Source organism: Tupaia chinensis, unplaced genomic scaffold (assembly GCF_000334495.1).
Source record: "Tupaia chinensis unplaced genomic scaffold, TupChi_1.0 Scaffold000275_1, whole genome shotgun sequence".
Taxonomy (NCBI): Eukaryota; Metazoa; Chordata; class Mammalia; order Scandentia; family Tupaiidae; genus Tupaia; species Tupaia belangeri.
Genome location: NW_006159757.1, coordinates 4,936,107 through 4,948,198, shown reverse-complemented (window position 1 = coordinate 4,948,198; position 12,092 = coordinate 4,936,107).

The following is a 12,092-nucleotide window of genomic DNA, read 5'->3' as shown; positions in this document are numbered from 1 at the left end:
ACTCACCAGATAGAGAAAGAGACAGAGAGATAGAAAGTGAGAAATCATCCCAGGGAAGATGGCCATGCTGCAATCTCTTCTCCTCCTTTCTCCTCTTAGGATTTTGGGCACACACGCACACACTCCTGGTGTGAGTTTTAAACTGCCAGATCTGGGACTCGAACCACAGTCAACTATGTGGGATTCCAGTGACATAACCATTACAGCATCTGCTGGTCTCACTTAGCCTTTGTTTTTTTACAGACTGGGGTTCATGTATTGAGCTCTCTCTGTATATACTGTGTACATGTGTGCAGGTCTGGGATCTTGGCTAGCTTTGGCTGGGGTATATTTCAGGGTGAAGACTCTGTTAGAGGTTCCGGTGTTTTTTTCTTCAGTCTTTTTTTGTCTATTATGGAATAGATAAATAAATGAAACCAAAAATGTTAGCTTAGCTTTCTTATGTTTGAAAAATATTTTACTTATCTTTTTTGTTTTATAGAGAGATATTTTTGCTATATGGTATGTACACTCACCAGATAGAGAAAGAGACAGAGAGATAGAAAGTGAGAAATCATCCCAGGGAAGATGGCCATGCTGCAATCTCTTCTCCTCCTTTCTCCTCTTAGGATTTTGGGCACACACGCACACACTCCTGGTGTGAGTTTTAAACTGCCAGATCTGGGACTCGAACCACAGTCAACTATGTGGGATTCCAGTGACATAACCATTACAGCATCTGCTGGTCTCACTTAGCCTTTGTTTTTTAAACTATTTTTACTATGTATTATAGAATCGTAGGTTGGCCTATTTTTCATTTTTAAATACAATGATTAGAAATACAATTGACGTACAGAACAGTGTCCATATTTCATGTATATAGTTTGATGAATTTGGAGATAAGTACACACATGTGAAACCATCACCACGATGTGCTATTATCCTAGCCATCTTCTCCAGAATTTCCTCCTGCTTCTTTAGTTTATTATTATTTATTTTCTGTGATAAGAACACTTAACATAAAGCTACTGTTTTTTGTTTGTTTGTTTGTTTTTTTGTTTTTCTTTTTTTGGAGAGGTTTTTGCTATAGGGTGCGTGTGCTTGCCAGCAGTCAGTGAGAGACAGACATAGAGATAGAAAGTGAGAAATCATCCCCCCCCCAGGGGAGGTGACCATGATGCAATCCTTTCTCCTCCATTCTCCTCTTGGGATCTTGGGCATGCATGCACATGCTCCTGGAGTGAGTTTAAGCCATCAGATCCAGGACTCAAACTGCGGTCGACTATGTGGGAGTCCAGTGATGTAGCCGTTATGCTAACTGCTGGTCTCATAAAGCTACTGTTTTAAAAAGTATGTATACATTATATAATGTTACTTGTAGGTACTATGCTATACAGTAGATCTCTAGGACTTACCTTTTAGATTTGTATCCTTTGACCCATACCTCTCTGTTCCACCCCACCCCTCCGCCCAGTCCCTGGCAACCACAATTCTACTCTTTGTTGCTCTGAGTTCAATTATTTTATATTTATCATCTGAGTAGTATCAAATAGTAATTTTCCTTTTGTGCCTGATTTATTTCACTTAGTATAATGTCTTCAAGGTTCATCCATGTCATTACAAATGATTCAGCCTTTCTAAGGCTGAATAACATTACGCATTTTCATTGCACATTCATCAATGGGCATTTACATTGCTTCCTTGCCTTGCTAATGTGAATAATGATTCAGTGAATATGGCTGTGCAGGTATATCTCTATGAGCCTGATTTCACTTCCATTGGTTACATAGCTAGAAGTAGAATTGTTGGATCATATGTTAATCTTACTTTTAATTTTTTTGAGAAACCACCATACTGTTTTCAGATTTGTGGACAAATTTACATCACCCCCAAGCATGTACAAGTTTCCTTTTCTTCTACGTCTTTACCAATACTTGTTATCCTTGTTTTGGGCATCCTAACAGGTGTGAAGCGACCCATCATTGTGATTTGATTTTGATTTCACAGATGATTGGTATGTTGAACACCTTTTTATACACCCATGACTAACTTTTCATTTGAGAAATATCTATTTAGTTCCTTGTCCACTTTTAAATCAAGTCTTTTGATTTTTTTGTATTCCATTGCCAGAGTCCTCTGTCATTTAGATATTAACTGGTAATCAGAATTACAGTTTTACCTTATTGCCCAAAGTGATCTATAGATTTGATACAATCACCAAATCCCAATGGCATTCTTTATAGAAATAGACAACATAATCTTAAAATTCATGTGGAATCACAAAAGATCCCTAAAAGCCAAAACAATCTTGAGCAAGAAGAACAAAGTTAGAGGCATCATAATTTCTATTTTCAAAATATGAGACAAAGCTATGACAACCTCAAATCTACTGGGATAAAAACAAACATGTAGACCAATGAACAGAATAGAGAATCCAATACTGCATCTACACATCTAGGCTAGACAGGGTGATAAGAACACTTAACATAAACTTAACACATAACACTTAACAATGCTCAGTGATGCTGAGGCTATGTGTAAGGCTCCTGTATTCATGTCCTGATGCCTCCCTTAAATGCTAGGCACACATGTTGTGCACACATGATCCTTGCTGGTTGAGGATGAGGAGTACCCACTGTGTGAAGACCATGTTGAGAGTGCTTCTCTTTCTCTCTCAAAACAATTAAATAAATAAACTTTATATCCACACATCTACAGTTAACTGAATGTCAATGAGGGTGACAAAAATACACAACAGAAAAAGGATTGTCTCTTCCATAAAATGGCGGTGGGAAAACTGAGTATCTACATGCAAAAGAATGAAACTGGCTCTTAACTTTTGCTGCATACAAAAATCAGCTCTCAATGGATTAAACACTTACATGTAAGATCTGTAACTATAAAATATTCAGATGAGAACACTGAGATGAAGTTTCTAGACATTCACCGTGGCAATGATTTCTCATATAGACACCAAAAGCACAAGCAACTATAATATCTAGCTAATTAGGACACTGAAACAGAAAGATCTCAACATAACAAGACACTGTCAAAATGCTTATGTCTGTTTCCATTTCCATCTCTCCCTCTCCTTTTTTTCTCATTCTTATAAAGAAAAAAAGCCAGAGCAGAGGGAGTAAAAGCAAATATCAACAGGTAGAATTATATTCAATTAAAACTTCCATCCAGCCAATGAAATAAGTGGCAAAATGAAAAGACAATATACTTTCACTTTTTATAAAGATGTTGCTACATCGTTTTCTTGTTTGCACTATTTACATGCTGTTCTTATCTCTACTCTTCTGTAGTTTATATTTTTTTCTCTCTGAGTCCTCGTGTTTTATTATTATTTATTATTCTTTTTAGTAATATTACTATGAATCCTCTATGTACCTTTTTGCATATTTCTTGTACTTTAGGTTGTTGAACTTGTTGGATCTGTGGGTTTACAAATTACAAATTTATCAGAAAAAAATGGGGGGAATTACTTATTTAAATATTTTTCTATCCTCTCTCACTGAAGAGTTACAGTTACATGTGTATTAGTCCGTTTGATTCTTCCAACTCCCACTGCCACACTTTTTCACTAGTTAAAATTCTCATCATCTTTTTTTTTCATTCACCTAGTTTCTATTACTGTGACTTCAAGTCCACCAACAGTATTTTCTGTTACATTTCATTTGTTTCATCAAGTATATTTTTCAAATGAGATACTGACTGAAGAGTTACAGTTACATGTGTATTAGTCCGTTTGATTCTTCCAACTCCCACTGCCACACTTTTTCACTAGTTAAAATTCTCATCATCTTTTTTTTTCATTCACCTAGTTTCTATTACTGTGACTTCAAGTCCACCAACAGTATTTTCTGTTACATTTCATTTGTTTCATCAAGTATATTTTTCAAATGAGATACTGTAATTTTTTTAAAGAATGATTTTATTTAACTTTATTTATTTATTTCTTTACTTATTTATTTTTATTTATTTTAATTTGACCAGAGAGGACAGAGTAAGACTGAAAGAGAGAGAGAGGGAAAGTGAAAAAGCAAGCCACCAGGTCTGAGATCTGAACCACAGTTGGCTCCATGGGAGTCCAGCATCCTTGAATGCCATTTTCTTGTGTGCTTGATATTTTTGTGTTCCTATGAACATTCTTGAGCTTATTTAAGGATGTAATTAAATTTCTTGCTAACAGTTTGTCTTCTCAGCTCTTTTATGATTTGTTAGGTGGGGCCAGAGCCTGTGAAATCTACAATACGGCTAATTATCCCTCACTACTGAGAAATTTCTGAGCCTTGTCTAGTCAATGCCCCACAGATTACAGTTTTTCAGTTTGATGGAATCAACATTCTTCCCAGCTCAGTATGAGCACCAGCTACTGGTCTTATGAGCCTTTCTTTCTCCGGCCACAGCTAGTTTCCTTATGAAATGTGCTGACCTATACTTTGCCAAGTATCTGGAAAGGCCTCTGTAGTAGGAGTACCAAGCCACTCCATCTGCATCCCGATGGTTTTATCTAGTTGCTGTTGTTCATTAGAGAAGCTGCATCATTCTCTTGAGAACTAATCTCAGCTGATGGAAGCCTCCTGGCTCTGAAGGTTAAGCGTTCCCTGAAGGGCAGCTTAGGCTGACTAATATGGTTTCTTCCTTAAGTTAGGACCCACTCTGGGACATAAATCATCCTTCAGACTCCTCATGGGATCCCATTAGGCCTCAGCTATAGCCAAGACCATACCCTGGCTCACATACTCCCACTTCCCTATAGAGCTCTCCTCACTTCCTTAGATGCTCCTCTTAAATTGCTCCTTCAATAAAGCATTTTGATAAGGAGTCTTATCTCAGCCTCTTCTTTCAGAGAACCCAATGTGAGTTAAGCAAGAATGACCAAAATAAAATTCTTGTTTTTGTTGTTGTTGTTGTTTTCATTCCTTGCACTAATACTTTCTCTTGATCCAATCTCTCTAAGGTTAAAAAAAAAAAAGTTCCAACATCAACCAAAGGATCCAAATTATATTCAATACTTCCAGATAATCTTTAAGTTAAATATGTGCTCCAGAAGAATCATAATTATTGCAGAACTCAATTAAACTTGGGTTTCTATAAAATGTAGACTGTTCTGTTTCTCTAAGTCGTAAAGAAAAAGGTATTACAGAATATGATTAACTATATTAAAAACTAGATGAATTAACTTGTTCATGCATATACTGAAATCTTTTTGGTGGAAATCAAACTAAATAATTAAAACAATATTGAACCTTATTAGTATTTGCATTCATGATAGAATGTATTACTCATGATTTTATTTTAGTTAATATGTGTACCATATACCAGAATAAATTATATTGTCTATTCTTTTTGATAGACTTTTGTTATAGGGCACATGTGCTCACCAGAGAGAGACAGAGACAGGAAGCGAGAACTCAGCATCCCCCAAGGGAAATGGCCACACTACAATTCCTTCTCCTCCATTATCTTAGGATTTTGCCAGACTCAGGACTTGAACCATGGCCAACCATGTGAGAGTCCAGCATCTTAACTAATACCCCATCTGCTGGCCCCATGAATTATATTTTCTACAAAAATTACATTCACTTTTTAAAATATGACTATCCTTTTTACATCTTACTGTAAAACAGCCTTCAAGACTAGAGTTTAGGTGGGGACCAGCAGGTGGTGTGGTGGTTAAGGTGCTGGATACTCCCACATGGCTGACCACGGTACAAATCCTGGACCTGGTAGCTTGCTTTCTCTCTCTTTTTGTCTCTCTCTGGACAAATTAAAATAAATGAAAGAATAAATAAAATTAAATAAATATTTTTTAAAAAAGACTAGAGTTTAGGGGACCAGCAGTTGGCGTAATGGCTATGTCACTGGAATTCCATGTAGTCGACCGCAGTTTGAGTCTTGGACCCGGTGTCTTAAATTCACGCTGGGCATGTGTGCATGGTTGCCCAAGATCCCAGGAGAATGGAGGATAAGGGATTGAAGCATGGCCATCACCTCTGGGGGGTGATTTCTCATTTTCTGTCTCATCTCTGTCTCTGTCTTTCTGGCAAGCATACACACCCTATAGCAAAAACATCTCAAAAAAAAAAAAAGACTAGAGTTTATTTTTTTTGCTAAAATCTTCCTGCCAAATAATTTTTTTCTAATAAATTTATGAAAAATATGAAACTATACTATGTAGTTGAGTATACGAAAGTAAAATACTCAAAAAATACTTGCTATGTATTAATGATTTTTTTTTTTTTGAGAGAGATTTTCACTGTAGGGCGCGTGCGCTCGCCAGACAGACAGAGAGAGACATAGAGACAGAAAGCGAGAAATCACCCCCCAGGGGGTATGGTCACGCCACAATCCCTAATGATTTTTTTGTGGAAATGGCTCAGACAACAGAAACATATTTTTTTTTTAAATGCCACATTTAAAGCACAAAAACCTCAACAACAGATGAAATGTAAGCCAAAGGGCAAGCTCTGTTTTTCTTCCTATTGCATTGTGTGGGGTCATTTAATCATGGTTTTAATCACTGCAATCAAAAATGTACATGACATACCAAAAAGTCTGCATTAATCCTTCTAGACTCAGTATCAGATAATGCACTAAAAAAGCCCTTCCAGCTACTTCCTATGGTGAAGCTTCACTGTGCTCTGTTTATTAAATAGCTCCTTTAACAAGAGTATACTCTAGTTTTATTAAATCTGTTTTTAAGTATCATCTTATTTTAAACTTTATCTTTTGTTAGTGGTTTTGCAAATGATGGGAAAATTAAAATGAGCCTCTGACTTAGGTCAAGACCTTTGGTTTGAACAAAGAAGGGCTACATTTATGAATATTATTTGCATTGAGAGAGATGTATATTTCTTTTATCTCTTAACAAGATAAAACTCAGTTTCTTTCCTACAGCAAACTCCCATCTTAATTGTTAAGGCACAAACTAATTCTAGGATAAAGCTTCTACTGATTATAGTGATCATAGATACTACATATTTGTCTGCATATTTCAGTTCAAATTTAATAGACAATCCCTTTCTTAATTTGTTTTTTAATTTTATTGGTCACACCTACAGTCATAAAAGAGATAAACATGTTCGGGAGCTTTCCTGGATCACCTTAGATAAATAAATGCATTTCAATTTATGAGCCCTTGGCTTACAACCGTAATTAAACATTTTCCTGGAAATGAGAGAATGATGCTTTCTCAACATTAGAATTTGGAATATGTCTCTGTTTTATTACAGTAGGGTAGGATTAAAAGTAGACTTAATCTCATCTAGGAGCAGAGGAAAAGCAGAGCTGCCTGGTTTCTGTTCCTCACCCCAAGATGCCCAGCCTAGGGAACAAGAATAGAGGCTGCTGGGACCAGCAGTTAGCGTAATGGCTATGTCCCTGGACTCCCACGTAGTGGACTGCGGTTTGCGTCCCGGACCAGGTGGCTTAAAACTCACGCCTGGCGCGTGTGCCCAAGATCCCAAGAGGAGAATGGAGGAGAAGGGATTGCGGTGTGGCCATCCCCTCTGGGAGGTGATTTCTGGCTTTCCGTCTCTCTGTCTCTCTCTGTCTGTCTGGCGAGCGCACATGCCCTATAGTGAAAAACCTCTCCAAAAAAATTTAAAAAAAAAAGGAATAGGGGCTGCTTAGACCACAAGACCCTACCCTAACTCCTGCCTTTGCAGAGCTAGAAGGTAGACAGGATCACCTTTTCTTGCACTAATACCACTCTACCCTTCACCCATTTAGAAGCAGAGTGAAGACAGAACTGCATAGTTCCCATTCACCACAAGGCCCCTGGCCAACCTAGGGTTCAGGAAGAGGGTTGGCATCAGTACAATGCATTGCGCAATTTTAGATACTTCCTAGCATCCTCACTTCATAGTTTATCCTCCAGCCACATAGGGCCTAGAAAGGTTTGGGTATTTATGAGCCAAACATCTGAACACTGTGAAGTTCTGCTGGAATCCTCTCCTTACACCATGGATTAAACCAGCACAGAGCTAATTCACAACAAAAGAAAGCATGCAAGCACACAGCAATAGAAACTTAGCCTGAAGACTTAGCAAGAAGTCACCAGGTAACTAAACATTATAGTAGAACTTCAAGAACTATGAGAAAATCAGGAAATACTCCTCCACCTGGCAAAAGAAAACAATAACTCCTCATCAACAATGAACAAAACACTGAAAATGACTGAAATGTAAGAAAAAATTAAGAATGTTTATCATAAATAAACTCAATGAGATGTAAGAGAAAACAGACAACCAACTCCAAGAGATTGGAGAATCTTTTTATGACTTGAAAGATGAGCTCCATAAAGAGATAGACACTCTGAAAAAGAAATTTGGGACTCAGACAGACTTCTGGATAAAGAAAACAATGCAGAAAATCAAGACTTCCTTCAAAAGTATTAACAGCAGCTTAGTCCAAGAAGAAGAAAGAATCTCTGATCTTAAAGACAAAACACAGTCCAATTGAGAAGAATGGAAAAATGGCTATTAAAAATGAAATCAGCATTTGGGAAATCCTAGACACCATGAAATGGCTGAATATTCACATAATAGGTCTTCCAGAAGGTAAATACACAGGTAAAGGCCTAAAAAATTTCTTCCACAATATATTAGCTGAAAACTTTAACAAATTTACACAGGCATAGGGAAATCTAAATCCAGGAAATACAAAGAACATCAAATAGATTTAATATAAGAAGATCCCCTTCAAGGAACATCACAGTCAAAATGATAAGAATTAAAGACAAAACATTATTCTGAAAATGACAAGCAGGAAATGCCAAGTGCCTTACACCATTAGACTAACACTGGACCTCTCAACTGAAACAATGCAGGCAAGGAAAGAATGGGAAGACATATTTAAAACTCTGAAAGAAAAATAATTTTAGCCAAGAATACAATATTTGTGAAGATTATCCTTCAAAGGAAAGGAGAAATATAATTATTCCCAGATTAACAAAAACTGAAAGAATTCACCCACAGTAAGCCAGCTCTTCAGGAAATGCTTACGGGGTTACTACAGCTAGAAAACTAAAGGGAGATAAATAGAAGTAAGGAAACACAATACAACCAGAAAAAAAAGCGAGAAAGAGGAGTAATAAAATGACAGGAACAAGTCCACACATATCAATAATAACACTGAATGTTAACAGATTAAATTCCCCACCTAAAAAGCACAGATTGTCTTAATGGATAAAAATAGCAGGAACCCTGTGTAAGTTGCTTACAAAAACACACTTCACTTACAAAAATATATTTACATAGAATGCAAGTCCAGGCCAAGAAAAAGTTGTTTCATGTAAATGAAAAAAAGGCAGGAGTGCCAGTAATTTCTGCATTATAAAAATAGATTAATTAACTAATTAATACTTTTAGAAATGTACTTAATTCTCTTTTTCCTCTGAGCATGACATCTTCTAAACTAACCACACTCAGAGGAAAAACAGAATAAATCTACCTTTAATGCCATTTTAATTTAATATTTAACAAGCAAATGAAGTACTTCATTTCTTAGAAGAATTTGGGGACCAGCAAATAGAGAAATAACTACACCACTGGACTCCCATGTAGTCGACTGCAGTTTGAGTCCAGGACCTTGCAGCTTAAAACTCATGCTGGGTCTGTATGCGTGTGTGCCCAAAATTCCAAGAGGATACTGGAAGAGAAGGAATTACATCCCCCCTAGGGGTTGATGTCTCTCTCTTTGTCTCTGTCTCTCTGGCACACCTGATACCAAAAATCTCTTTAAAAAAATAATAATTTTATAGGGTCCAGCAGGTGGTGTGGTGGTTAAGGCACTGGACTTCCACATGGTCTACCAAAGTATGAGCTTTGGACCCACCAGTTTGAAAATCACACTTAGCATGATTGTATGCATAGCCAAGATATTACTCATGTATAGAAAATGTCATTCAGGGTAACACCTTGAAATTTAAAATTAAAATGTTGATTAAAATTATTATTAATCACCAGAGGGCATGTTTGCTTTCTGGAGATGAAGGAGGTGGGTAAGGAAGGAAAAATCAAAGCCCAATAGAACATGGTCACACCACGATCTTTACTCCTCCATTTTTTTTTCATCCTGTTAGAATTTTGGGCATGCCAATATGCACACTTAAACACCCTGTGTTTTTTTCAAGCCATTGGGCCGAGGATCCAAACCATAGTTGGCCAAGTGGGATCTGACTTCCTTAATCAGTAAGTTAGGGGACTGGCCCAGGCATAATTGATTAACATAAGGGAATTATTGTTTTACCAAAGAATGAATCTTAGGATTTCTAAAAACAGAGATCAGTATTTCCCCAATGTTATTGCTATTAAAATGGTTACTTAATTACAACATTTTAGCACACATTTATGCGGAAAATGAAATATGTGTGAATTATAAGACCAGTGCATTTAAGGACAGCATTAATCTCCAGATTATAAATTATTGCCTGGTTCTACTATTTAAATTTCTCTTCAGCCTTATTTAGAAGTTCTTTTTTCTGAAGGGTGATCATCTCTCCATTAATGTAGTACTCTGACAAATGGTATTTCACTTCGTAACTGTGAGAACATTTAACGGTAGTGGTGAGAATGAGTATTAAGACAAGAATATACCTTGCTAAAGGAATTTTTGTGAATAATAACTACAGTTAAAAAGATTTTATAAGTCAACTCTGGTAACCCTGGTGTTCTATTAAGTGGAAAAGTAACTTAAAAATTATCTGCTCAATGAAGACGCAGAGAATACCCTGAAGGGGAATCATCTATGACTGTTTACTATATGGGCAGAACTCCATGAACTGCAACTGAACAGGTAATGTTTGTAGAGAAGAGAAAATAACCAGTAGTCATTAAGCACTTAGTTTAGAAATTAAACATTCCACACCATGATGGGAATGGAAACAGTGAGTGACATATATTACAAACACCTAGCCATTTCCTTTCCTTAAAATATGCTTGCTGTTATGCAATTTTGAAAAGACAAAAATGGCAGCTAGGGAAATGGCATTTTTCAAGGGTATTTGTCACTAGAAAGCACTCCCCATGACTCCAGTCATTATCAACTTTTTAAAATAAATAGTGGCTTGCAGTACTGACTTGGCACAATAGGACTGACAGAGAAAACGCAGTGTTTTGGATGTCTGGAGCCATGGACAAGAGCAGAGTTCATTTTATGCATGTCATAAAGTGTTCATAGCCACCCACTATGTCCACTGTGACCCCTTTCCTTGCTGACACACCATCTACACTGAGTCTTGCCTTTCTTGAAGATAGGGGATTCAAATACTTAAACATGAAGGTTTTCAACTGAGTTTCATGTTAGAACCTATAAAACATATATTCTACCAATCATAAAAATAAAAGTAATTTATTTGTTAATGGAGAATGGTAGGTACTAGAATACAGTTTATATTAGTTTAAAATTCTATGGTTCTTTTCATTGCATTTTTAAACACACACATATTAGTTTAAAATTCTATGGTTCTTTTCATTGCATTTTTAAACACACACATGCACGCAAGCATGAGCATGTGCTAGCAGTTACACACACGCACATGCATACACATTGCAAAGGACAGACTTTTTGAATGTAAAAAACAATATCAGAAGCTTTGAAGGAATACTTTAGATTACATTTAATAAATAAAAAATAGTTTCAGCCCTATAAAAATATGATAATGTTCTGGGTGCACGATATTAAAATTTGATTTCTCTTACGAAGTAACTGGTCAATGTATATATAAATGGTCTTTTTAAATAGATAAACTTTGTGATCACATTGGTAATATGGCTGTGGATTTCCCCTTCTTCTTCTAAAATATTATTCATTTTCCAGAAAACCTTAGCACCTCAGCAACCCAATTTACTACTTCTATTGATATCTTTCACCAGATGAATTAATGTCTGCTTTCTCTGTATCTATATACTTTATGATGTTCCTTGAGCATTTGTTATATTGTGTGACAATTACTAATTATAAATTTGTTAATATTCCTATAGATTTTAAGCAACTTGATAGCAAACTTTCTGTATTTTATTATTTATTTATTTATGTATTTATATTTTAGGTTTTTACTATAGGGTGCATGCACTTGATGGAGAGGAATAGAATAGAGAGGG